This window comes from Pseudopipra pipra, chromosome 3, assembly GCF_036250125.1.
Source record: "Pseudopipra pipra isolate bDixPip1 chromosome 3, bDixPip1.hap1, whole genome shotgun sequence".
NCBI lineage: Eukaryota > Metazoa > Chordata > Aves > Passeriformes > Pipridae > Pseudopipra > Pseudopipra pipra.
In genome coordinates, this window is record NC_087551.1 from 55,486,006 (window position 1) to 55,513,905 (window position 27,900).

At 42.7% G+C, this 27,900-nt stretch overlaps 1 protein-coding gene across 6 annotated transcripts in view; it reads left to right on the top strand.

Moving 5' to 3' along the window:
- The first annotated feature begins 8,331 nt into the window (after positions 1-8,331).
- The window catches only part of HIVEP2 (HIVEP zinc finger 2), a 140,629-nt gene continuing 121,060 nt past the window's right edge, over positions 8,332-27,900 (top strand). For 3 of the 6 annotated variants that reach the window (XM_064649301.1, XM_064649300.1, XM_064649304.1), the window contains exon 1: positions 8,332-8,913. The gene's annotated coding sequence lies outside the window, so the exon portion shown is untranslated. Of the gene's footprint in view, positions 8,914-9,271; positions 9,399-9,843; positions 9,956-27,900 lie in introns of those variants that run through there. The other 3 variants (XM_064649303.1, XM_064649306.1, XM_064649302.1) reach the window with 2 other exon arrangements.

Sequence of the window (27,900 nt, forward strand, 5' to 3'; positions counted from 1 at the left end):
GATCTTTTAAAGCATTTCTGTTTTTAAAGCAGAAAATATAACATGCTTTGAAATGTCTCTTCTATTCTGAAGAAGAAAAACAGTTCAAGGATGAACTGAAATTTTCATTGAATGCTTCTCCATATAATCTTTGAAACTGAAAATAATTAAACAACTCCAAAAAAAGTCACACAAAATAGAGGCCAATTGTGACTAAAAAAAATCCCACCATAAACTGGTAGGAAGATAAGAGCTGCCACTGCTGCAGCCAGATGAAAACTCCATGTAATTCGTTGTCCTCAAAGTTTGGCCAGTTACATTGCTTAAGGAAAGAATTACTTTCCTTTGTCTCCTATACTTTTTCCATGATACACCCACTCCTGCCAGCTGTTGAGTGGTTTAGGGGCTGAGCTCATAGCGTCTGCATGCAAATGGGCTGTTGTTTTAATTGCTAGTAATGGACTATCTCACAGCTAATGAGAGGTGAATCTTGTTTTCAAGACATTCATACTTTGGCACCCCCCAATGTTCTTCTGCCCAAAGTCTACGCTTTAACTGTGCTCTGTCAGGAAGTGGTTCTTTTTGCCTGTTTTAAATCTACTAAACTTGGTCATTTGCTTGAAGGGAGTGGGGCATGGCACCCTATTACTTTTCAGATTTTGAGAATATCAAAGTGAGTGTTCACTTCTGTCTCACCCTCTCATCACGATTAATACTTTAATAGATACTACTAAAGCGATGTCTACCTTTTGTAATCCACAAAACCTGTCCTGTGCCTGAGAGCCGTGGCAGCCTTGAAGGGTGAAGGGCAGGGAGCTTGAGTTGGAGTTTGCAGACAGGAGAAACCCTCTGTCCAAGGGCTGCCACCATGGCAGCCACTGTTGGCTTACACCCTGCCCGCTCCAGGATTTAGGCAGCTGAGCAGTCCCATTGGGAGCACAGTGGACAGAAAATGACAGAAGAGTTTTTGTTATGTGCCACCCTAGATCTATACATCTCTAAAACCTTTTTATCCCTTTAGTTTCTGAATTACTTCCAGTAGTGGCTCTCTCATGGACACCACTGAACACTGGGTTGATAGTTTTGCACGACTGTCCACAATGACTTCCAAAACGTTTTTTTGCTTGGTGATAGCTAGTATAGACTCCATGGCTATGATGGTGAGTTTAGAGTTAGATTTCTGCCTGTTTTATGCTTGCTGACAATGAATTTTATTTCCCTTCTATGTCCTACACATGTGAAACCTTGAATGGTACAGTTTCAGGTATTACAGAGATTTTAATATACTTTATGACAGGTTGGTTAAGACTGTGACAAAACTGGTAGAAACACTTCAAACTTTTATTATACACATTTTCAAACTATAAATCCATTAAGATGTTTATTCTAAATCACATTATTTTATTTCTTTACATTCCAGCAGGAGTTTTCATGAAATTATTAAAGGAGAATTTTTGAGAACAATATTTCTTAGGAAAAACTAAGTCCGACACAAAAATGTGATAAGCTTTAAAGACATATATTGTCTGTTAATTTCAGTGAATCACAATTTTAGACGTTTTGATCATCTACTGTAATGTACATAACAGAATTTAAATCACTGACTCCAAAGTGAAAGGCTCTGATAAGCCTCAAAGATAAAAGTTTTTCAGTTAAGCAGTTCCATGGATATTAATAAAAGCAATTGGTCTTAAAATATTTATTTATGATCCACTATTACAACAGTCGAAACAACATTGACATCTGTTTCAACTTTTTTGGTAGCCAAAACGATGTATTACTGTGCATGAATAACTTAGTGGCATGAGAGACAGGTAACCAAAGAACTCTCTAGGTGTGTCAAACAAGTTATGACAACAACTGTGTAAAGTTTCCTTTGAGCTTGTTCAACTGAATGATTAACTGAACAAAGCGCACCATCAGAGGCAACTACTACCTGGCAGTAAAGTTGTTCACTCATTTGTTAAAAATGCCTAACTAATACCTAAACTGCAAATACCGTGTATGGCAGTATTGCAAACACATCCATGTGTTTTACTGATAATCCTCAAATCTAATTTTTCGTACAGTTATGGAGATAATTCTTGATATTTATTTCATGTCTGGCAAAAAGTAGCAATGTAGGGGTAACACATACTTGCTTTCAGACAGAATTATCAGATTATGCTTTTTACACATGAATTAGATGAAACCAGCCTGGATTACATTCGCTCATGTCCATATTCATGACCTTCCAGTTGCTGAGTTTACAAACTTTCCTAAACCAAAGACTAATTTCTAATTCAAATCAGTAGTGTGATGGCCTGAGAAGTTCAGAAATGGGGAAGAATTTAAGATTAAGTCCAAGACATATAGATAGTGGCCGTGGCCCTTCAGTAGGTGGCACACTTCCCTCTCAATCAATTGTGAAGGAAGGTATTTGCAGAACATTTGGGGCTCTTGCCTGTGGGAAGATTCCAGAGATGCAAAACCAGGAGGGCAACCAATGTGGTTAGGAAGGTTCCCATGACATGTACCAGAAGAATAAAGGAGATAGGATGATATGATCAAGTTCTAGGTAGCTGCAACTTAGTTACTGCCATTTTTCTTATCCAAAGAGCCCCCTGCCATTTTGAGATGTCAATCTTTTTTTACTCTGTTTTCAAGTTGTCACTACTCACTACTAAGAGTGGTCTGCCCCTCTGTTCTCTCTAGGCCATATATGAAATTCTCTATGCATGAAGCACTAGAGGTTTCTTTGAATTGGAAGATGACGCAAAATTTAAAGTTGCCTATTTGAGAAGAGTGCTAAATGAAAGGCTACCAGGTCAAATGGGAATATAAATAGGTAAGCTTTTAGGAAATTAAGTCGATTAATTGTTCAGGTTATATATAACTCTGAAGTTGCTAAATCATGCCATGCCTTTGGCAGGCTCTTACTTAAGTTGTTCCTAGAAAAAATGGGGCAAGGTGGGGGGGAGAACCAAGTACAGTATACAAAATACATAGGAGCTAATGCTTTTTATTTGAAGAGAAATAAGCCGAGCCTGGTAACATGTCCCACTTGTAACAAGGCAAATATTCTTTCCAAGTGCTTAAGAGTGTTTCAAAAACTTAATTGGGTTGTGATATCAAAAAAGATGATTAAAGAGAATCTGGCTATAGCACTTACAGGGTTTATTTATCTCACATAAGAAGTGCAGATAATCCCTTGACTGAGTTGCTGGTTGGCATTGTAGATTTTCCTATTCGGCTAGCTAATTATCTGTGGAAAAAATGGAAATGAGTAAAAATAATCAAATTTTATTTAAAAATATTTTCCCAGGATTCATGGGCTTTAAAAAATGTTCCCATGAAAAGGCATAATTTCAGAAAATTCTGCCTTTTTCATTTTCCTGCCCCTTTCAAGGCCAAGTGATGACATGTTATTATCAAGCTGTTGATGCACACAGCATGTTAGTTCTGCATCTGGAAATACTTTATGTGGAGAAAATAACTTTCTTCTTTCTTTTTTTTCTTTTTTCTTTTTTGAAGAAAAGCTCAATATAGTAGAAAAATATTTTTCCTTCAGGAAATACAGCCATTTGTTCATTACCAGGCAAATAGTACTCCCCTTTCTTTGGGCCCTCTGCCAGAGTTATTTACACACAGGATTTGCTCAAGTTAACCACCTTGGCTCCTTACTCCTTCACACCATTTGATATTGTATGAGCTTGAAGCTGTTGTGGATAAAGAAGTGCTTCACTGTGACTCCTTTGTGTTGTGCGGAGGAGTCACGGGCACACTCCCCTATGAGGAAAGATTACCCTTGTTTACGTAGGAGAGTAGACAAACAAGACAGAGCAGCCTGGATTCAAGGAACACATAGGAAGAGGTGTTGAGAGGGTGAACTGGCAATGTCTTTTTTCTCATATGATAAGATGGCACTTGAGCAAAATGAAAGCAATGTGTACAAATGGGAAAGCGGAATGCTGTGGCTGAAAATATGTTTTATGGTATCAAATGATTAAATGATATGTGAAACTCATAGCTGCTAGTTATCTCTGAGAAGAAGAGCTTGAGATGGTCAGTAGAAGGTAGGTATCTCTCAAAATAAAATCAGTTACCTGAATTAATACTGCTCTTCAAGTGGATTTCGTGATGCATTTGACATCCAAAATAAAGCAGGAGACAAATGCAGCCCTTTCAGGACTCTAGCCAACTATTTTGATCCATGTTGGTTTCCCTTCTCACGCTCCTTCCCAGCCCCAGAGCCACTGGGTCTGCCCCCTCAGGCTCTCCATGAGTCCCTGAGGAAGGGCTGGTGGCCCGGACCCTCACCTTCGCTGGCCGTTCATCACCCAGCTCAGGGCCATTCTCTCACTGATGAGAGGAGAAAGAGCAGGTCTTCCAAAGAGGAGGACAGTGCTCTTCCAGCATTGGAAAGCCAGCCCCGAGTATCTTGCAGTTTTACCAGTAAGCACAAAGAGCACTGGATGTAACGAGGGAGTTAGAAAAGGCAGTAGTGGGGGCAGAAAGGGCAAAGGCAGCGAGAGACATTACAGTCCAGGCAATCGGAAAAGTGACAGAAGGAACATGGGAAGGAGCTCCTACGTAAATAAGCACAATGCGTTTTAAGCAACACTGATAGCAAACTATTAGTATTTGTTTATTTATGAAGAAAGCCATTCCCAAACAGTTTCCCATAGATTTTCTCACTTACTCAAACCTTAAGAAAGAGGATCTAAACAGCGAAACAACACCACTGATTTTGTTATGTGCTCCTACCCTCTGAGACTTTAAGAAAATTGGATACATTTGGTCCATTTTGCTTTATGCTGCTCTCACTGAAATCAATAGATAGTATCAATGCCTTATATAAAGAAATTGTCTCTTGCTGCAGCTCTATCTGTAACAAGTTTGTGAAGAATAGTAAAGAGCTTATGGGTACAGGTTTGGGGACAAAGTAATTTTTTCCCACGAAAGAAAGGATGAATTGCTTTAAAATTCGTAGTTATTTTAGGAATGGTTATTTAACATTTCAATTCAACTGCTCTATTGTAGAAAAATTATATAATGCCTTCTATTATCTACTTTGGGAGCAGCACAGTTTACAAAACCGATGGATTCTGTATGTTCTGAGATCAAACCAAGTTTTCAGATTAATTTATAGTGCTTAATAATCTGTGAACATGATTGCTGAATATTATCATTCTGTACTGTGTTTGCTGTGAGCAGCAGCTGTGATGGCCGAGGTGCTTTCCAAGCAGCAAGAATGACTTTTTTTCTGATGAATCTGCAAAATCTGTATTTAAATAACAGCTGTAAATCTCACATCTGAGAACTCCCTTAGTTCTCTTCCTAATATGTTGGAGTGATAGTTTTATTAAATGCTGGATGTAAATGTTAAAAAAAAATAAATCTAGAGGGAAATGGTAGGATGGTATGATGCACGGATATCATTATTAAGTTATGTCGTTGCCACGAGTAGGCGAGAGAAAGTGATTCAGATGTCTACTGCTTCTCTGTGGAGTCACTGGCAGGAGTTTGGGAGGAAAACTACCCAGGCGTCCCAGCTGCAGTCCCTCTGAGGGACAGTGCTCCTGCCTCATGCTCCCTGTGGGAGGGGAAAGAGGCGCGGTCAGGGATGAAGGTCAGTTTACTCAGTTACACCCATTCCCCTACAACTGTGCACAAAGGGGGAGTGGGCTGACAGAACCACGCAAAGACTTTCCTGCCTCTTTGGCTGGTAGCATCTACTCCAAGCGAAGGACCCTTGCAGCTGCAAGTTGTGCAGCTTTTCAAAACTTGCTCTGGGGCTTGAGTTAAACCAATTTTGTAGAACAGTCAGGGTTTCTGAGCACACATGTAGCTTCATTCTTTTCCCTGGACACACCAAAGTGCCGAAGAATTGTAGCTCTGGCATATCCCTTGTAGAGCCACAATGAAGGAAATGGCTGTGTCTCAGATGCTGCGATACTAAGAATGTGGAAAAGGACACACAGTATAACTTCTTGAGATAACCAACATAATTGGAAAAAGAGTCTTGTTTTGAAAAGCCTTATGGAGAAACATTTTTTTACTTTGCTTTGAGAATGACTATCAATAAACTTATTTTGAACACTGAACCTTGTTGTGGTACCTTCTGTGGGCTGGTCTCTGTGACAATAAGAATGAACTTCTGAAGTCTTGCAAGAGGGAGGAGAGAAGCTGAGAATGCTGGGAATGCAGCAAGAAGTCAAAGGTGCTGGTCAGGAGTCTGCAGCCTCCCAGAGGGGAAGATACTGGCAGCCATCATTTTGGGGCAGAGGTAAATGCAGCTGTTGTGGAAAGCAACAGGATGGGAAAACCTCAATCTAAAACAAATCCTAAGCACTCCCATCTCCCATTGACTTATTCTGACATGACATCAAATAAAGAGCACAAGCCCAAAGTCAGTATGTTTGCTCAGACAGAATAATTTCAGCCAAACAATACTCAGTGTCAGGAATGACAGTATCACATATCATACTGAAATCAGGAACACAGACATGCTCACAGACTCAAAAAGGAGCAAGCAACTCTTTGTTCAGTCCTCTTAGTATTACACATTCTTGCAGGAGCAAGCCTTCTATGTAGCAGAAGTCATAATTTATCATAAAATTATGATCAGATGAGATACTTATGCCTCTATCACTTGAGGACTGCAGGACTCTCCTGGACTGAGCACAATGAAGCACTGTGAGCCTGACTCAGAGGCCACCAAAGTCAGCAAGGTACCAAGGATCACAGTAGGATGACAGGATTTTTATTAATAGATTCTATGTCTCTGTATTGCCAACTCTGAGCACTGAATTGTTATTAGTCCCTAAAAGCTGTAGCTTCATAATTATGAAATTATGATTTTATTTGCCCTGGCATCTGTCATAAGATCCAGTGCTTTCAGGATTTATGTGTAAACTTATTCCTTTTAATTCACGAGGCTGATTTTTTTCTTAACGTCAGTAAAAGGAATAATCTCAGGTGCCAGTATGACTTCCAGTGTCACAGTGACAGCGCTGCGAGTTGGCATCCCTTCGAATCAACTTACGGTAGCCTGCTAGTGCGGCTGTACGGCTTCCTGAAAAGAAAATTATTTTGCTCTGAAAATTAAGTGAAGATCTGCTATCAAAAACCCAATGGGCGCCGGTGCCATGGCAAAGCCAAACCAGTTGAGGCCAGGGAAGGGACCCCCGCGCTGCCGGAGCGGCCGGGAGAGGGAACCAGCCGGTTGGGCTTCACCCTCCGAGCAGCCGTGGCAAATCTCAGGAATACAAACTCTGTTCCCTGTAACCGCGCCCACGTTTAACTAACTCAAAGCTGGTGTCAGCGGCAGGACCTATTGCGTGTGTCGGTGCGGGACCTGAGTCGGGTCCTGCTTGAGCGACAGCTCCGACCACCGGTGGTGGGTTCCCGACCACCGGTGGTGGGTTCCCGACCACCGGTGGTGGGTTCCCGACCACCGGTGGTGGGTTCCCGACCACCGCGGGAGGGCGGTGGGATGCTCCCAGGAAGCGCGAGCACCGCCTCGCCTCGGCCCGCCAGGAGGGTATTTCCCCTGCAGCGCCTCTGTCCCGGGGTGCGGGGGGAGGCACCGGGGCTGGCGGCTGCTGTGGGAGAGCGCCACCGGCCCCGGCCCGGCCGAGCCCCGCCCGCCGCTGCCGGGCGGTACGGGCCCGGCCCCCATTGGCCGTGAGCGGCCCTGGGAGCGGCGGCGGGGGACGCGGGAGCCCCGTTACCCGGCGCGGGGCCGCGGCCGCCCTTCGCCCCCGCCCGCCTTCCCGGCGGCGCGGTCACTCCCGGGGAAGGCGCTGCGCTCCCTATGCTCGGCTCCGCTCGGCTCGGCCGCGGCGCCGGCGGCGAGCGCGTGTTGCAATACATGCGTGTGTCTGCGGCACAGCCCGGGGCGGCGGGAGGGCTCCCTGCCCTCCGGGGCGGCTGCGAGCCCCGCCGGGCCCGTCCGCTGCGCGCCCCCTGCTCCGGGGCCATGTGCTAAGGGGTGAGCGAGGGTCGGAGTGGTCCCCGCCCGCGGGAGACCCCGGTTCAGCTGTACAGCCGGGGCCGGCGGCGGGCACGGGGAGCCCCGGCGGTGTATTGTTCTCCCTGACAGATAACGTGATCCTGGCCAGGCGAGAGCGAGGGGGCGGAGGGGCCGGGGGAGGGAGCAAAAGGAAGCGGAGGGAGGGGAGGGGGCAGGAGGATCCCGCGTCCTCGGAGGAAATTCTCAGGCCGGGAGGACGCGCGGCTTGCGCACGGCAAGCCGGGACTGGCTCTCCTGGGAGTTCCCTCGGCTGGGAGGGGGAGGGGGAGGGAAGCGGCGATCTCCGCCGGCGGGGGGAGGCCGCGGCTTCGCCCTCCGAGGCCCTGCCTCCTGCCTCCGTGCCCTGCCCGGGCGCGCGGTGCTCCCGGCCCCTCTCTGCCCCGGGCACGGGCACAGGGGCGGGCAGCGCCCACCACCCGCTCCGGGATCGCTCCCCGCCGGCGCGCGGGGGGACCCGGTGACGTCACGGGAGGCGCGCTCCCCGCGCTCGCTCCGCGCTCGCCGCCCTGTAACTTCTGTTCTGGGAAGTGGTGCCAGGAATAGCCCAGCGGAGCCGCCTGCAGCGCGGAGCGCTCCCTCCCGCCGCGGCCAGGGCGGGCTGCGGCTCCCGGGCCTCCGCCTCTTCCCCGTGCAACACCAGCCCCTCCGCCACTGTCAAGAGAGATGGTGATGAGCCTTTCCAAAAAGAGGGAGAGGAATGACCTGCCTTAAGATAAACGCGTGAAGCGGGCGCCCCTTGGCCGTTGGAATATTTCTTGTCTGTCTTTATATATAAAGAAGCACCGCGAGCCGCCTCACTCCGGGCGAGCCCTCAGCAAAGGAGCAACACGAGTGCCCGGCGGGATCAGCAGCAGCAGCAACAACAACAACAAGGGCACCGGGAGGGCTTCCCTCCTTCCTCCTCGGTGACTTCCCAGGTGAGCAGCAGCGGCTGCTGCGGGCACCTCCTCCTCCCTGCCCGCCGGTTGTCCCCTGTCACCGGCACCAGCTGACAGCCGGTGTGGTTGCGGGGCGGCTGCCGGCGGCGGGGGGCACGCCGGCGGCTGTCTGTCTCGGGTGCGGGGCGCCGCGGGGCTGGGGGTCGGGCCGTGGCAGAGAGTGCGCTTAGCTTAGCTGACAGCCGCGGGGTCTGTGGCCGGCGCTCTGAGCGCCGCCCTGGACGCCCGGGGCCGCGGGGGTAAATGGAGGGCAAGGCGGCGGGGGAAGCCGGTGAGTCTGTAAAACCGCCGGACCGGTAAGTCACCTCTGTGGTGGCGGCTCTGGGCGCTGGCAGGCACCGGCACCGTCCCCGGGGCACCACGGCCGGCGGCCCTTCCCGCTGATCCGGCGCAGGAGGGGGACGCAGCGGGGACAGGCCTTTGTCGGTGACACGCCGTTAGGAAATGTGGGGAATACCCGGCTTGTAAGTGTATGCAGATGAGGAGCAGGCTGCCTTGCGTAATCCCCTCCTGCGGCGGGGAATGGGCATGGTCACCGCCGGGGAGAGGCGCCCGCGGGGGGGCCGCCCCGGCGGGGCTCTCTCCGCGGCCTCTGGCGCCCCGGGAGCGGGAGGCGGGGGGGCTCCATGCGGGGGGGGCCGCCCGGGGCCACCCGGCACGGCGGTGGCGGGCAGGGCGCCGGAGGGAGCGGAGGGAGGGGGTCTGGCTCTGGCTGCCAGCGCGTCCCCGCGGGGGGCGCCGGACACGGGGGGCGTGCGTGTGTGTGGGGAGCCCCGGCACCGCGCCGGGGGTGCGTGTGTGTGAGTGCGTGTGCGCGCTGCGCCGCGGTGACTGTTCCCTGAAGTGGGTGGGACGTTGGCCCGTTCCGGGAATGTTCCATGACGTGTAAACGCCACAGGAAGGGGGTTAACGAGGGGCTTGGCCGGGGCCACCGCCGGGTCCCTCCCTCCCTCTGTCCCCCCGCCCGGCGGCGGGGCTGCCGCGGGGGCCGGCGGGGGCACGATCCCTTATGTAATGCGGGGTACGTGTGCGGCCGGCCGGGATTATGTAAGCGGCACGTCCGCGCCTGTCGCATAGGATATCGCATAGGATACACCGCCGCACGCCGGCTCCGCGCCGGGAGGCGGGCAGGGGCGAAGGGCTACCCCGCCGCGGCCCCGCCGTGTCCCCGCCGTCGGGGTCAAGCGGCGCGGGGGAGGGCGGGGGGAAAGCCCCGGGTTATCCCGGGTGATGCCCCGTAGCCCGCTCCGACCTTCCTGTCGGGGGCTGGCTTGCGGCACGGCCTTCCCCCGCGTGAGGGAGCGGCGGGGAAGGAGCGTAATGATGTCTGTGCTCCAGGTGGTGGGTGCCCCGAGGAGCTCCGGCCCGCGGGTGGGGAAGCCGGCGGGAGGCCCCGCGGGTCCTGGCCGGCCGCTGGCCAGCACGCCTTGTCTCCGTGGGCAGGCGGCCGAGGCTCGCCCCGGCACAACGATAAAACTCATCAGAGTTTAATTTCCCGGAAAAGGGTTCTGTTTTTCTTATTAGTTGGCACTAATGGTCAAACTTTTTTTTTTCAGGTGTTTTTGGTTTGGTTTTTTTTGTTTTTGTTTTTTTTTACGTGGTAGATGCAGAAATGAAACTTCTACTCAAACATTAAAGAGTTGGAGGTTTTTTAGACAGTAATTCTTAAATACCTTTTTAAATTAAACCAATAGAAATACTAATGAGTTTCAGCAGAAATATTTAGCTAAATATTTTTCCTTCTCTCATTTTAAAATGAAGCCAACTTTAATATAAAACCTCTCTGGTTTTGTACATTATTAAATAATAGAGGGAGCATAAAGCATTTTATGCTTACTTATTCAAGGGTGTTACAGTTTTTTTTCCTTCTAATGAGTTTATAGTAAGAATTATTACAAAAGAAGTAAATGAAATGGTCAGGGTGGCAAAAGAGAAGCATTGCTGTGTAGGTCTGTGCTTCTCTGCTCCCCGGAGCTGCGAGTGCAGGCGTGTGTTCATGCAGCTCCCAGCTCAAGGGAGCTTCGGTCATCATCATCAGGAGTTCTGGGGACACCGGGTAATTATAGTAATTACTAAATTAAAAGAACTACTGGTCTAACGAGGTACAAATTCAGCGGGCCCAGTTTTAAATTCTGTTGCTGTGGATTACCACTGACTGCCAGAGGAATGTGATCCTCAGGTTATCAGGATGTGGTGCAGAATCCTCAATATTTTGATAGTGAAAATGATATGCAGACATGCTAAAAAAGTGCATCTGTTCTTTAAAGATAGGAGAGTCTCTGCCTCTTAGGTTTGCACCATGTGGACATATTTAGATAGATGCAGTGTATCCTGGGGGTAATATATATTTACAGTTAGATATTAAATCTTTCCGTATCCTTCCAGTCAGGAGATACTTCTGAAACTTCAGGTATGGATTATCTGAAACTTTCTTCATTTGTTTTTTTTTGCTTTGTCTCATGTTTTGAAAAAAATTAGTATTGTAGAATAGGCTGAGAGGGTTTTTCCATGTGAGTTTTATGAAGTTTCTACTGTCGTCTGTAAATGCATTTAAGATTACTGTGGTTTTCAGCTGTGCAAAGGCAGCAGTGGTATGATACGAAGTCAGTGTGTCATTAATTTTTTTGATTGAATAATCCACATTTTTAATGTTTTATAGTCTCTCATGTTGATATTATTTTCCAATGGCTATTGGGCATAGCGGTTACATACGTCCTGGCTGAGGTGACAGGTTAAAACCTCACTGCTATGGATTAGAATAAAATTGAGCAGCGCTTGCCCCAAAGCACAAATGTAGAGGACTCTTAATTGTGTATCTAAGTGCAATTGTGTGGCAACAGTGCAGAATGCTTCTTTATAAAGGCAGATTTTTAGATTCTCAAGTGACTAGATTGCCTCATATGTGAGGTCTGTTTACAAACCTTCTTGTTACTATGAAGACAAAACAGAGAGCCATATGCATTCATGTGGTCCTTGCTGAATAATGGTACATGTGTCTACTTGAGTGTTTGGCAGTATATCGTGTTTAGTTTATGTGGTGGCACCCTACAAGGCTATTCTTTTTTGACTTTTAACTATTTCTAATACTATTGGCTCTACTCAGTTGTGTGAGCAAACTTATGGCACTGGCCTGTGTGTTTGTAACTAAGCAGGACATGTAACATTTTTAAAGCGGGACGTTTATTGTTGAGCATTTTGCCGAACTTCTTTTTTTATTCGTTTATTTAGATGCTTGTTTTTAAAAGAATTAAGGTGAATTGGATTTAAGCAGAAGTGAAAGTAGTGAGTACAGTTTTGCATGTCCCTCTGCTCATCATTTTTGGGTCCAAAGCAGGAGCAGTTACTGTTACTGCTTTTGTAATTTAACCATATTAGGTAGTGGGAATACAGGAGCTGTGTGCCTGGCAGAAGTGGTTTACTTAGTGAAATACTGCCATATTTACACATCAAAGAGAAGAATGGTTGCTATTTGAGAGTATTACTGTAGAGTATACCAGTCATAGTAATGTATAAGTCACAGTAATGTGATCTGGATTATGAAATATGGCACGCCATCTTTCACATTTGAATATGGTGGGCTTTGTAAGAGGCAGTGTGAGTTATATTGATAGGTATCTATCCAGCTCTGTAAGCAGAGCTTATCAAGTACTACTTCCATGTAGTTCTTGCTTGATTCTGCCTAAGAATGGCAGGTAAACTGCAAGAGCTGAGTACTAACTTTCTCTGTCTTAGGTCCCAGGATAAATCATGCCCATCAAAAGTTGGTTCATCATGTCAATGGCCTTCATGCAGGATAAGGAGAAAGTATTTTATCCATTTTACCTCAGATATTGAGAAGACCTGAATCTGTCAGTGGGTGGCTTTAAATTATTGGTCCTTTGAGCAGGAGGAATACATAATTAGTATTAGTCTGATGGGTTAAAGACTTCAGGAAGAGTTAATTGCTAATACTTTTGAGAGTTGAACAGGAGTGTTGAGTGCAGAGGCTGCATACCTTTGTTGTTTGAAAAAGGTCTGATAAGTTATGAGGAAACCTTTTTTTTTTTTTTAGAGGCAGCTTATTTTTTCTTAAGATTTCTTAAACAGCATCTCTGAAGTAGTATGTTGCAGAGTAAATATTTTTTTAAGTTATTTGCATTTCTCCTGTAGCTTAACCATTTGTTTGTTGTTGTTTTTTGGGGGGTTTTTTTCCTCTTCTATAAAAGGAACCATCTAGCAGTTCCTAAAGAAGTGAAGAAACAGCAAAAGGAAGCATAAGCTGGATGGAAAATGGAGAATAGTATTTTTCATGTGTTTCAATCAATAATTTTGGATGCTTAATTTAAATAAAGTAACACAGAATTATCGCAGAAGAATGAAAGTTTCAAGCTGGCTGTGCCATTTTGATAGGAAATAGCAGCTTTGTACAGTTTTGTTTCTCTTTTGGATGCTTAAACAACTTTTATAAGACTTTGCAACAACTGCCCTATTTCAGCAGGAAATATTAAAAAGCAGTTCATCAGGGCCATATTCTTCATTCTCAAGTGAAATTTGGACTTGTGAAAGTGCTGGTCTGACAGCCTGAGAGAAGAAATACATTGCAAATAGAAGTGCTAGAAGTTTTTTCGTGACAGCCAATTAGCAAGCCCCTATTTGAACCTTAATAAATAATAGTGTAAACATATCCTTTTTTTTTTTTTTAGCTGAAATAGCAAGTGGCAGACACCATGTACTTCTTATTTTAGCATTCTGAACCTTTGCCCTAACTACTCATTTGTAGTAAGTTGTCCCCAGTAAGATTAGTCCCTGAGAAATCTCTCTGGCAAAGCTATGAGCATGGAAAAGGTGTGAGAGGATATGGGTAGGGGAAACAATCTGATACAGTGTTTCCAAATCACCAGTGTGGAATAATCAGAAGAGGTACAAGTACCATATGAAATTTTGTCTGTCAAGTTAACTCTCTTGCCTTGTTTTACTCTCTTGTGATTGATTTCTTGCCATCATTGAGACAGTCTAAACATGAGAGTTTCTTCTTGCTCTGAGGAAGTATTGTGGATTCTGTGTGCTTATTTTCATTTGTCTTTCAGGCACATTTTGTACATCTGCAAAATACTCATTCTGTTCTCTGTATGCCAGGCAATAGCAGCAGAGCATGCACCACACTGGTTTTGGTTGTAATTTTGCTTATGTTTCTGTATTTCCTTGTTCTTCCCTGTTCTTCCCTCGATGTGTCTCTTTTACTGTTTTTTTGAACCTGAATATTGCCTTTTACTTGAATAAACAAAAACCTGTGCATGCTTTTTTTCCCTCCACTTTCTGTCAGCGGGGGTCTCAGGGCATACCTACCCAAAAATGTACCACTTAGATAGTAGCTTTTTTAAAGTAATACAGTGCAAAAATGTGGATTTAATTATCTGATGTAAATTCCCCTGGTACATGGTTGTGCTGATGCGACTAGTTTGTACAGTGATAATATCCTTTTTTCTGTGTTTGTTTATGCACATTCTATCTCCGTCAGTGTAGACTTGGACTCAACAGAAAAGTTCTCTTTAAAAATGACATAGAAACCACAAGTAATATAATAATGTAACAATGTAGTAGGTAATGAGTTTATGGCCACTTCATGCACACAGGGGCCATATGTTGCACCTCAATTTCTGTTTAACAGAAAATTATTTTATTGGTTTTTTTCTTGTAATTGACAGTTCTGCCCTAATATGCAACTCATATACAAAAAATTTGATCCTGCAAAAAAATAATTGTAAAGAATACATCTGTTCTTAAAGATTTTAGTTCACTTCATTGCAATGTAAGTAGGTTGTAATAAAACTCCTGCAGATCTGGCTTAAATCTCTGATTTATGCAAGCTGCAAAAGGGGGGAGAAAAAGGATGTACAGTATTTTTCGAAAGGCATGCCTTAATTGCTGTTGTGTCATACAAGAGGAATTCAAGGTTTGATTGCTACAAAAAGTTTCTTTTTTAGATAGTAGTTTATCGGAAATTCCATAAAAAGAAAAGCAGTTATAAAATTTGCATGTATAGTTCAGTTTAATAGAAAAGTAAAAACTAGAGGAGCTGAAGGGAATTGAAATTACAGTGTCAGGTGACATTTGGTAATGCAATAAAATAGAGTTTGACCCTATTCATAAGAAAATAATCCTGAAAAAATTAAAGGAGAAAACCCCCAGATTATTTTCTGTAATTTATAATGAAGTTTAGACTTTTGAGGCTACAGAGGTTAGTATCGTTGCTGGGCTGACTGGCCTAACTTAGTCCTCCCAACCTCCCCACACCCAAATGTGCCTGGAATTTTCCTCTGCTGGGCTTGGTGGTTGAGTGTCGGAGCTTGGGTGCACTCCTTATCAAGTGATTTATGAATATGGAGTAATACTGGATGTTTTCTAGAAAGAAATGTAAGAAGCTGAAAGAAAAGTCCGATTGCACAGTGTAGGATGTGACATAATATCACAGAATTTTGTTGAAATAATATTATTTAGTGAGCAGTTTTTCCATAGAGTAATATCTGTGCTTTGGCAGAAAGGAACTTTATGTTTAAAAAACATCTAATGGCACAGAATCAGTATTTTCAAAATTAGTGTTATTAGACAGTGGGGTTGTCTTGCATATTGTTGTTTTGTTGTTGTTGTTGTTTGTTTAAATAAGATAAATGGCCTAATCTCTGAATGCATTTTGTGTTTGTGGTTTGTATTAAAAGAAAACATGTAGTGTGTCAAGAAAGAATAGTATGAAATAATGACCGAGGTTACCCTTCCTTGACAACAAAACGTGACACTATTTAGTTAGAGCAAAAACTATTTAGTTTATACCAAAGTCAGTATTCAACAGAGACTAAGTTGCTGGCATCTATTAACAGTCTTCACAGGTCAGTATAGTTCATTTTGAGTGTAGTCTGCTTACAAAAGTTCTAAAAGTATGTGGAGTTTTATGTTCCTTGTCTTTCAAAGACAGCTAAAATAAATAGTTCAGTTAGCTGAAAAGTAATATCTTTATTTGCTCTAACTTACCAATATTTGTGAGGTCTGAATGTGATTTTCTTTCTTTCTGCAAAAGCATTAGCAATGAAAATGAGATGCTCTAGAGAGTAATGCAGGCCCGCAGTTAAGTGACATCTGTGCATGCTGACAGTGTTCAACTGAGTCCTCTGTGACACCTGTGAAACACTGATTCATCTTGAGAGATGAATTGTTAATGTTTTAGAAAAGAAAATCAAGTAAAATTCATGATTTTTTGTAACAATAGAGATGGACTAATTTTGACTTTCTCCCCTTTAAAATCAGTTATGTTTATGAACACAATTTCTGTAGCTGCTTATGAAAAGTCTTTTAAACTGCGTTTGTCTGAGATAAAATAGTTCTTTAGTGTAAAAGGTATTTATCTTTGGCAGGACATTCATGGACTCCTGCAACCAAATTCCCTAACCTGTTTAAGACAATAAAAGTTTCTACAGTTTAGTAAAAATGGGATTAAACTATGAACTACGAGACCATAAAGTTGGACAACTTGACGCTGTGTGATATGATAGTCTGTTTTGATCACCAGGCAAGGTCGTGATACTAGGCTGTTCGAGTAAAGAGATTTTGTTGTAAAATCTCTGCAAAGCTATGTGAATATAATTTCTTCCAACATTCCAAGTAAAATTGTGTAAAATAAAACTTGAATCGTGTTCCATTATTTTGTGCTTGGTCCTACAATAGTAGCAAAATCCCTCTAAAAGTTAGTGGATATTTTCACAGTGGTGCTTGGCTAGAATATTTGATTTCTTAAGGCTTAAATAATGGGTATGCTACATGTATTTAATTTCGTGAGGTACAGTTGAATTTTGATACAGGCTTAGCAAGATGTTACTAATACATCTGAAGAAATTTGTGGTAAGTGTAGGGCTAGCACCTTTATAAAATACGCTTGAGGAGGAAATGATGTTAGTGAAATAAAAACTCACAGGAAGGTTTTTTTAGAGCTAGAGTGATGCCAAATACAGCACTGCTGCCTCTGCAGTTGGTTTGTATTGTGTTGGGATGGAGAGGGCAGTGAGGTTGGTCTAGTAAGTTATCTGTCACATTTGATACGTCATATATTTTTAATCTCTGATTTGCTTAATTACTAGTTAAAAAAATACATGAATTGTACTCATCTTTGACCTAATTTAATGTAGTGACTAATGTTAACTATCGGTGAAAAACTTGAGAGTCAGCCATGCATTAGTAAAACTACTATATGGTTTGGAGTAATGAGTAGGGCAATTCTGAGTCCGCTATTTTTTTTATAAACAAGTAATATTGTAAATTGGAACTGATATACAGTAGTATGAAGATTCCCATAGCACCTTTCTTTGGACTGACAGGAGTTTGGTCTGTGAAATGTTGAGCGGTAAAAGGATGACATATAGTACATTAATTTTCTCTGCTTTGTTTTTAGCTCAGCTCATTAATAGTTGAAAACTGTTACCATATAATTGTTCAGTGATTCCATTAAATTAGTTAGTGATCTCTTTGTGGACAAAATTTAATCACTCTGTATGTTAACTTTATCAACAGGCTTGGAAGAGAGGTGAGAAAATAATAGAGAAGGGAATGAAAGTGAATCAGGTCCTCCACATTTTTCTTTTGGAGCAAGGACAAGGTGCGTTTACAGGGCACCTTGGAAATACTTGTTTTGCTTCTGGGTTGTACAGATTTCATCATCTGCAGTTGATAAACCTGAACCTTCCATGATAGGAGGTTGGACTGGACACATGGACTTGTGAAAAGCGACCGTACAAGGAGAGGAACCTTTGCTTTAGTTTTGGTCTATGTCCTCTGGTCTGTGTCCTCTGTGTGATGCTTCATAGTGGTGTGTCTGGGGTCTTTGTTCATTCTTCTGTAGTAACAGCAAAGTAGCTTTCAGTAGATATACCCTGACTTTCCTTCCCTTGCTCCCCAGATCACCCTCTGCATGGCAGGAAAGAGAAAGACACATGGGATGATGGAGTTCCTTTACGCACATCTCTCCTAAACTTCAGTGCAGCATATTTTCCACAAATGGAGTGACTATGAGAGAAACCTTTTAATTTTCTTTCTCTTTCTCACTCACAATTTTGCTAAGTAAAGAAGAAAATGTGGATGTTAAATACACAATTTTGGATATATGCTGGTTGAGGATGAGGCTTAGAGGGAAGATGAATAAGATGGGGAGAGGAGGTTTGAATGTGACTGACAGTGGATTATAACTGCCTACAGGAAGTTATTTTTTTCAGATCAGGTTTCCCTTTAACATTGTCTTCAACCTAAAGAATTTTGGTATAAGAGCTTTTAAAATCCCTGCCCAGTCGCAAGTCGTACAAGCATGTGTTGATGAGAACTGAGGTCCTACAGAAGGCACCATTTAGGATATAGTGATAGCATCCTCTAGCTTTCATTGTTTGACATCTCCACAGATAGCTTACACACAGAATACAATGCACGCTTTTGATTTAATTTATTTGCAGTATCATTTGATCCCGGTTAATAGTTCGACCCACTTAAATAGCAAGCAGGGGAAAAAATGAAACCAGTTTTGACTAAGTCTTTCTCAGTCAAGTGGGTTGTCTGGCGAGCCAAGAGTGTAATAAATAGATTTGGTGGCTATTTACAGATTCACGCACTGGAAAACAGAGAGCTGTGTTTCACAGTTTCATTATATAATTCAGACAGTGTTGCATCCAGATAATAAAATTACACCTGTGTTTTTATCTCAGCCAGAAAGGCATTTTTTTTTGGCTTCTGCTTTGATACTTTCCCATAAAAATAAACATTACAACAGAAAATTGATGAAATTTGTCACACTGTGTGAAGAAATATTTAAGAAGACATGTCTAAGTATATACATATACATGTATCATAGCTTTTGCCTTTAGTCACATTCTGTCTCCTTCGTGGTACGTATACCTGGAATAATTTCATGAGAGCTTGTGATTGGGGGTCTGGCTTGTTTGTCACTGAGAGGAAAATTTAACCTAGATTTAATGTAGGTTCAACTTCTACTGTTGTTTAAATATCAAAGAAAATATTTTATATAAATAAACTTATTTGCATTATTTATGTGTGAGTATTAGCATTTATTTCACAAGTGTGTACATAGATGCATATACACAACCATATTTTGTTAAACAGCTAAAAAAGCATCATAGTTCTCTATGATGAACTGCTGTGGTTTCACTTTGGTGCAGTGGGTATCAAAATTGCCCAGGTGACCTTTCTGAGATGTTATTCACTGTTCTGGTGCTCTGCTGATATGAGGATGCCAGCAGGGTCAGTAACTGAGTGTGGCCCATTTAACTGCCTGTGACTGACTCAGCCAAGGTCATGTCTTGCTGGACCATGAAGATGTTTGCCTTCTGAGTTGGAGCACTTTGAATTCCTTTTACATCCTCTTGTTTCTGAAGGACATAGTCATATCATTCTCAGTCTAGTCAAAAGGTTAAAGGATCATTCCTGATGCCCTGTCAGTGGTGCCTGGCAGTCACCTTGTGCATGGTGCTCATTAACCCTCGCTCCTCTGTAGGGCACCCACCTTCACACCCTGGCTGAACTAATGGTGCCAGGTCTCATGGTTGTAGAAATGTGACTAGAAAGTCAATCCATGAGCAGACTAACTGTGTAAATAGATGGTGGAAATGAAAGCTATTATAAAAACCACGTGCATTGTGCTAACACTTATCGTGTTGCTTGACCTTCACTTTCTCTGGTGTCAAGCGCAAAACCATCTTGCACTCATCTCACAGTTTTCTAATCAGTGCCCCCACAGCTGAGAAGATGACACTAAGCTGTGCCTGACCCAGCTTGTGACACCACGTGAACTGCCTTGTCTCTTGTGAATAAAATGAAAATTCTGTCATTTTGGATCATATCCTTACCAATAAAAGTACAGAAATGGGAAACTGTTATTGATTTTTTTCATGAGGCCAGGATTTTGCCATCAGCTGTAGATAGGAGTTGTACTGCTGCAATAGTGCTCCCCGTGACTGTCTCAGCCTATAAATGGAAACCTTCAGCATGCAAAGTTTGCTTTTCATATTGGATATAGTAACGCTAGGTGAGAATGTTGGAAAAACTGTCTACATGGAAACAGCCTCTGGATACTTCAGGCAGAGAAGATCTACAACAAAAGACACTCTCAACAGAAATGATTTTTACATTGCCAGATGGTATAAGGTAATTTGGACAGAAAAAGATACATTGTGTACCCCAAGGTGCTTTCGTTGTGCTTTGAATATAAAATGCGTGAAGTCTTAGGTGCAAGAGTTGGAACTGACAGTAGCTTAGAGCTGTGGTTTTACCTATTTTTTATTATGATTTGTAGTTACAACTCAGCTGAAAAAGGAACTTGCTTGGAGCCAGAGCTGTATACTTGTCCTGTATGCTTGTCTCCCCATTGAAATCCCATTATCTGGGTTTGGAATTATTAAGATGTGAGAAGCTTGCATTTCATTTCAGTTTGAGTATGTCTAGGTTGTTGTTGGTGGTTTTTTGTGTTTGTTTGGTTTTTTTGTTTGTTTGTTTTGTTTGGGGTTTTGTTTTTGTTTGGTTGGTTTGGTTTTTTCTGAATGAGGGCTGATACCTTCTTATTTCAAGTGGCCTTATTTCAAAATTGTTTTTCTTTTTTTTTTTTTTTTTTTGCTTGTTTCTGGCATGGCTCAGCATTAAAAAGATAAAAAAATATATACAAAAGGTTTTCAAGGTTCTAGTGTGATGTTTCATTCTGGTGTAACCTGCCTGTCCTATGTATCTAGTTCTCCATCTGTAACCCAGTAGCACCAAACTGAATTAGCTTATCACTGATAATGAGGTTTTTCTTTGCACTTCCTTGGTTTTAGATGTAATTTTGAAAAAATCTTGTACCTCACCTAGTGGGTGGATGAGAGAGAAGATGAGCTATTCTCTTTTTTTCAAATAATAAAAACAAAATAAAAAAAGAAGAGGAAAAAGCCCAGTTCAATGAAAGCTTTTGACATGATTCTAGAATGCATAACCCTGGGCAAAAAGGGCCAGTTATTGGAGTAGTTCTTGAGTAATCTAATTGTTTGATAAGGATCCTTGCTGGTTTAAGTTGTTGGTTGTTGGAAACATTCCATTTCTAAATTTGTGCCTTACTGCATACCCTGAGGTATGTGTACAACACACTGTAATTGCTCAGTTTATTTTTTTATTAATGAGAGCTGTGATAATGTGTTGGCTCATGAATTCCCTCCAGTCCAGGTATGGTCTCCTAATTGCCCAGGGATCTGTGATGCTGTCGTTTGTTCTGGGGATGGTGAAAGAGAGCAAAAGCAAAGCCTTTCCAAGCATGGTTTACAAAACTCAGACCTTGCCCTAAAGCCTGCATTTGGTGTGATAATGCAACCAAAGGCTGGAAAGGCCAGATACCTCTATAACACATACCTAATGAATAATAACAGAAGCACCAGAAGTAAATTCTTACTATATAATCCTGAGTACCTGAGACTTTGCCAGCTGGAAGGAGAGGGCTGCACACCTTAATTGCCCTTCCTAACCATAACAGAGCACCCCTTAGTACTTCTTTGATCTGGGTCTCTCCTGCCTGCCTCTTTGCTTGAGTGGCTGGAAGACTCTGACTTCATTTGCTGTAAGGCACACAACAGTGAGCAAGCATCTGGCATGCAACAGCAGCTCCTAGTTTTCATGTGCCTCAGGGGTAGCAGGCATGCTAGGTTGCCTGTTCCCATGTTCTGGAAACTATTTCTGTATGCCAATACCAGATCTGCAGTACAAGAGGAGGGAGCAGCATCAGTGGAGGTGTGGTCTGTGGAGTAGTTGGGGAAATCCAATTTACTGTTTCTGTAACTCTGGAGACAAAACTTTCCCGTAAAAAGCCATGGCAAAACACCACATCCTCAAACTAGCACTTGCTCCACAGCGCTGCCTGGCTTTCCTGGTGTGCTGTAAACTTCTGACGCTGGATTTGCCAGATACGGAGAAGCTCTCTGAGGACGTTGTGGCAGCCCGGGTAACCCCAGCCCAGGACGGTGGGATGGTGAGTTCCCGTTGAGCATATTACAGGCTGCCTCCTTACTCTAGTGGTTGGTACAGTTTCCTCCAGCTCCTGAAACTGCTCATTATGGAACTTGGCTCTTCTACAAGGGCTTTTCATAGCTGTAGCCCCTGTGGCTTGATGCAGCATGCTTTTCTGGAGGAACAGATGGTATATTACGTAGAAAGTTACTGTATTTTTGTATCACTGGTTTGTATTTATTTATTTTGCTGTTCATCTCCCTATTTTTTTTTAAGGTGAGCATATAGGGTAAGTGCAGAACTTGGACTCAGTATTGTATTTGCCTTTGATATATTCAACTCTATATTTGTGTATGTGTGCAGTATTTTACACTGAGTAGTGTGTGCTTTCTGAAGTTTTAGTGAGCAGATTTTCCTAATTTGGATTGAAATTAGTCAAAATACTATAAGAGGAAAAAAGCATTTTCCCCTTAGAAGTAAGAAGATCTTTGAAAGGAAAAGTTAATATCTTCTTAAGCTTTGTGCTCACTGGTGTACAGTTTAGTTTTTAAGTCAGTAGATGTGTTCTCTGTGTCTAATCTTTGGGGGGTTTTTTTAATTGATATCATCTGGTCAATTTGACAGAATATGTTATTCCCATAAGAAAAATATTTATTCTAAATATTTTTGTTGCCTAGGATCTTGTTGAATTCATGAGATACAGAAGCAGTCAAGTTGATTTAATATTTTTTAACATTTTGAAAGTGTTTTCTTTTTGTTTCCATGAAAACAATTTAAATTAGTATTTTAACAATGGCTTTTGGTTTCTCAAAGTTAGGTTACCCATTGTTGAAAATTTCAGGTTCTTAAACACAAGTTTCAAATCTGCTTTATCTTTATTAGACATTTGAAATAAAACATAAATACTTCAGCAAGCCCCAAAATAAGAGTTTGCCTTTTCCCCCACTTACCTTCCAGGATTTAATGTGTTTTGTCTGAAGAATTTCTGTAAGTCATTACTTATAAAAGATAGTTACAATCACAGGGTTTTGATACCTGTTGGCCAAATCACTTTTATGTAATAACTTTTATTTTTTATGTGAATATATATTATATACACACACGTGTATGTATAACTTTGTATCTATACACTCACATATACATGAGTGTATGTATGTAGATGTGTATACACACACCACAGACACATATACACTCACACACTATATCTCTATGAACACTCACACACATCTGCACTGCAGGGGATCATCCCATTTGAATTTTAATGTTTTCATCCTAAACCTGATCCTTACCACATAATGGGGACTTTCCTCTTGTCAATGTAGCATTTTCCCAGTAGCTTCTGAATGGGAGGCTGCATGTCCCTGTGCCTGAAGACCCCTGAAGTACACGAGGGGAGAGAGACCAGAACTGGTGGCAGAGTCCTCCTGGGCCAGGAGAGCATGATATGAGGCAACTAAGTGCAGTAGATGAGAAAACAAAATGATGAGGAATACTTCAGGAATTTCTGATTGCTGCTGCTTCAGTGGTGGTTGGATCATGCCCTTCAGCGTGGGCAGTCTCTCATGCGGCATCCTGTGTACTGCTGTACTTAGGCTGGATACCCAGTTCACAGTGAAAAACAAGCCCCCCCCCCTTCTGTTTTTTGCCACATATATTTTGAAGATAAATAATTACCTGCTATCAGGTGTTTGGCAGCTTGGACTTTGTCATCTTTGTTTGCCTTGTTTTCCTCATAAAATTGCTGCAGGATATTTTAATTATCTGCTTATAGGGTTGTTTGAGAGAATTCCCTTAGTGATGAGAGAGTTCAACAAAAAAATCTCAAGATAATGGCTTTTCCACTTGCACTTCTCAAATATGCCTTCAAATAGAAATGAAATAATTATAAAAACCTTGTACGTTGTTTAAATGGCCAAGTGATACAATGTAGTGGCTTTGTTCTAAGTATTGCACAATGGGTTGTAAAGGGTAAGAGTGTAACTGAGTTTGTGGGAATCTGTAAGGGTGCTAGATATTTTGTAGGCAGCCAACTTTGTTTCAGAATTGTTTTCCATATGTATCTGTACTTACGGCAATCAACTTCTGTTTTGGTGTGGAAAGGCACGTGTTTTCATCAGTGTACCAAGGGCACTGGCAGTGAGACCAGGGCACAGTTTGCATGTCTGTTTGCTTTAAGTTTCAAACTTAAAATTAATAAAATCAACACAACAGATACAGCTCTTTTAAAAATACTAGGGTTGTATTTGGATGAAAAGTATATTTCAGAAAGCATATTGCACTTTCTCTCCTCAAACCGTAGTAGACATGGCTTAGTACCATTCATCAACTAATGGAACAGTAAGATGTAATTACATGAAAATTAACTCTCAGGACATGGACGGGTGTGTGAATACACTGCTGTTCCTTGTTACGTTCTGTGTTCTTTAGCAGACACTGTATTGCAATGGGCAGCCATATATGTGTGAAAGATGCCTATTTGCAATTTGGCATGCTGGTGCCTAGTGGTTAGACGGCCTGTCTGTGTGCTGCTGCTGTGCCATGCGGCAGTTGTCTCAGTATGGTCAAAAGAGCAAACTGTTGGTGCATTTCCTTCGTTCTTGGATATGGGGCTAAAAACAGTTGACCAAGTTTATTCTGAGTGAGTGTGGTACTAAATGGTGAGATTTCAGAAAATCAAATGGCTCTCTTATGTGTTGTTTAGAATGCTGCGCACAGGAGAAGCTTCCTTAAAGTACTTTTGAGGGTTTTGTCCCCTTTTTCCTTCTCTCACAAGAATGTCAGTACTTATACCCATTGTGTTGTATGATATGGGCTGCATTCTGTTCTAGCACCCACATTTTTAAGGGCCAGATTCTGATCACTTTACTCTGATTGAACTAAATCAAACTGTCTTTGCTACAGTTAATGCTTGTGTAGTGCAAATCATTACCAACACCAAAGGCCGATTTGTCTGCTTATTTTTTTTATATTGAAAAAAATCATGATGATTAGTGCCAGATCGACAACCTTCAGGATTAACTATTCAAGCTAATGTCAGAACAAGAACCACTAGAGGTTTCTTCATGCTAACTGGGTAGCTAATCCTAAAGATATGCTATCTTTGAAAAATTTATCTCTAAAGGGAGGGGTAGAAAACAACCAAACCAGTTCATAACCTTGTAGAAGAATGTTTTTTGAAAGTATATCCAAAATGTTTAGTTTATAAATAATTAAAATGCTATCTTTGACCTTCTAGTAAAATGAGCAGTTTTGGTTAGCCAGTGACACTGCGTATGTCCCATGAAAGATGCAATATATTATGACTCCAAGATACAGACTGGTGATTCTCTAGTTTCAGCTCTAATACGTTGAAAATTACTAGGGCTGAAAGACTGGTTTCAGTTCCCGATGTGACCACAGGGTGGTTATTGCAGAAATACAGCAAAAATACTCTCTTCAGGTAGTGATGGTACTATGAGAAGAGAATTCGGAAGAGCATTTTCCAAACTCCTTGTAAGCTTTTTCACTGAAGTTTGTTAAGTACCTCTATTTGAAAATTGACTTCTATCAAGTGGAGCACTGCTAACCAATCTGTCACATTCAGTGTATAGAGGAAAATTCTAGTGTCCCGCACACCAGAGGTTGTTGCTAGGACATGCTTATTGTGGAATGACTGTATTTATCACTGTATTTCGACATGTTGTTCAGATACTATTAAAAATGGTTCTACAATGTGTCTCATGAGTGAGAGCATACTGTAAGCCTGTTCATCCCTCTACCTCAGGAGGATCAGCTATAACGAAAGCATTTCCTACTTGTGGTTGTTCAGACTGCACTTTAAAGCTTCCAGTGGTGAGTGGAGACTCTGAAATGGAGTCTTAATGATGCTTTCCATTTAAAAAGTCTTTCTAATGTCTAACTTAAGAAGGTAGTAATGGTGGGTAGGACTGCAATTCTGATTCTCCCTAGGCTTGCCAGGTATACTAGTGAGTTACTTAAGTTTAGATGGACAGCCTGGGAGACAATCAGTTAGGAAATGTTAAACATCCACATGCCACTACCCAACTCCTGTGTTTTCACCTCTGTCCTTAAGCTGGGCCCTTACCTGCTTCAGAAAGATGGGTAAATTGAAAAGAAGCATCTGCACTTGCTCTGCCGGATTGTCAGCCATATCTGACAAGGGAATCCTGGAGTTTTACACACTAGTTGTGCCCCAGATGCATTCACAAAACATGTTTTACACCATGGGATCCAAAACTCTGTAAGGCTTCATTTCCAGATGTTTGCAGAAGTATGGGCTGCAGTGAGAGGTTAGTGCATTTTGATATCATAGTAATATTTTATTCTACTTCTGTATTGCAGTAATATTCTTACACAAGCTGTACAAGAAAAACAAGAGCAGCACGGCTCCTGAGCAAATATTGTTTCTAGTCACATACGATACTTTGCAGCTGAGCCTGGTAACACACTGCTTAGCTGTTTTGCTATGCAAGTGCAGAGAACACTGTTAGCAATAAAGCCACTGCTGGTTTCTCCTCTAAAACCTCCCTCCTTGCGGTGCATTGGAAATGACTGAACTTTGGCCCTCAATCTGCTGACACCCTGAGGGAGCGTAAGTGTAATGACGTCTTTGCTTGTTTCAGCTGCACAACAGGAAACGCTCGTGGCCTCCCCTTCTTCCTGCTCTGAGAAAGTGCTGCTACCTTTTTTTTTTTTTACCCCCTCCCTTCCCCTGCAGTCAAGTGGGCTGAGACCTAGTTTCAGGTCTGAGCTCAGCAGCCAGCTGGTGCCTGCACAGGGCCCCCACTGCTGCTGTCTCTTCCCTGGGGCAGCCAGTCGCCTCCCTATTGCTCTGCTGTGGTGGTGATGCCAGAAATACAGGCTCTGTAAGTGACTGAGAATACAGTTATATGGCACTGACTTGCTCCACATAGCATGTCACTGGACATATCTGAGCTGCAAGGACCAGGATGGTCAGGTGATGATTTGCCTTGGGGAGACCATATCACCTCTGTGATAGAAAGGACACACTGTCAGGTGGGCACTGAGATATCCTGGAACATGGTCCTGATAGTGCTGATAATGCTGAATATACAGGGCCCGAACAAATTTCTTTGTCTTGCTGGAATACAGGGGCTTGCTTCTTGCAGAGCCTTGACAGGAAGCCTGTTTAACCCTCCAGCTGCTGCTTTTAAACTTTGTAACCAAAACAGGGATATAAGTAAAAATGGTTATTTGCAAAACACAAGCATTTTGCAGCTAACTCTGGGAGGAGGATTTTGTCTCAGCACAGTCAGCCAGAACATTAAAGCAATACAGCATTCTTATGAGTGAAATTAACTGATTCAGTATTCAACTGTTATTTTCTAATGATGGGGGGGTGGGTCACTTTTAAAAATAAAACACATATGCACTGGGGAGTTTGCATATTGTGACATGAGAAGAGCCACTGAGTAGTCTAGAGTCTATTCTACCCTGAATTTGAAAGATTTATTTAACTGGGATTGTAAACAGTGCTGGTGCAGTTGCTTATTCATTTGTTTAATGTTGCATAGGCACATTATTTAAGGAGCAGCTATTGTCTGGTTCTGTAATAAGCAACTTCTGGATTTGCCTCATTAGTCTATCATACTACCTAGCTACGTAACTGTTGTTTTTAAAAAGCTGGAGTTATGTAACATGAATCATGCCTGGCGAGATGCTTGCAAGCAGGAGAAAGCAAGATAGGCAAAGAAATAATGGCACTCAACTTTTGTGAAATAGGTTTGAAATGACTAGGTTTTGAAATGAAATGTTGTATGTTGATAGTCTCAGCTGTACAGACACAGTCCAGCTATTTGTTATGAGGATGTGTCTTGAAACAAAGTCTTGGGATGGGAATGTTTAACAGACAGACAAGTGAATTTGCTCAGGCATGAGCAGTTCTTGAGGGTTTTGTATATATGCTTGCCAAATTACCCCCACCCCAACCCCCTGCTCTTGTTTTGCCTCTGGAAAAGC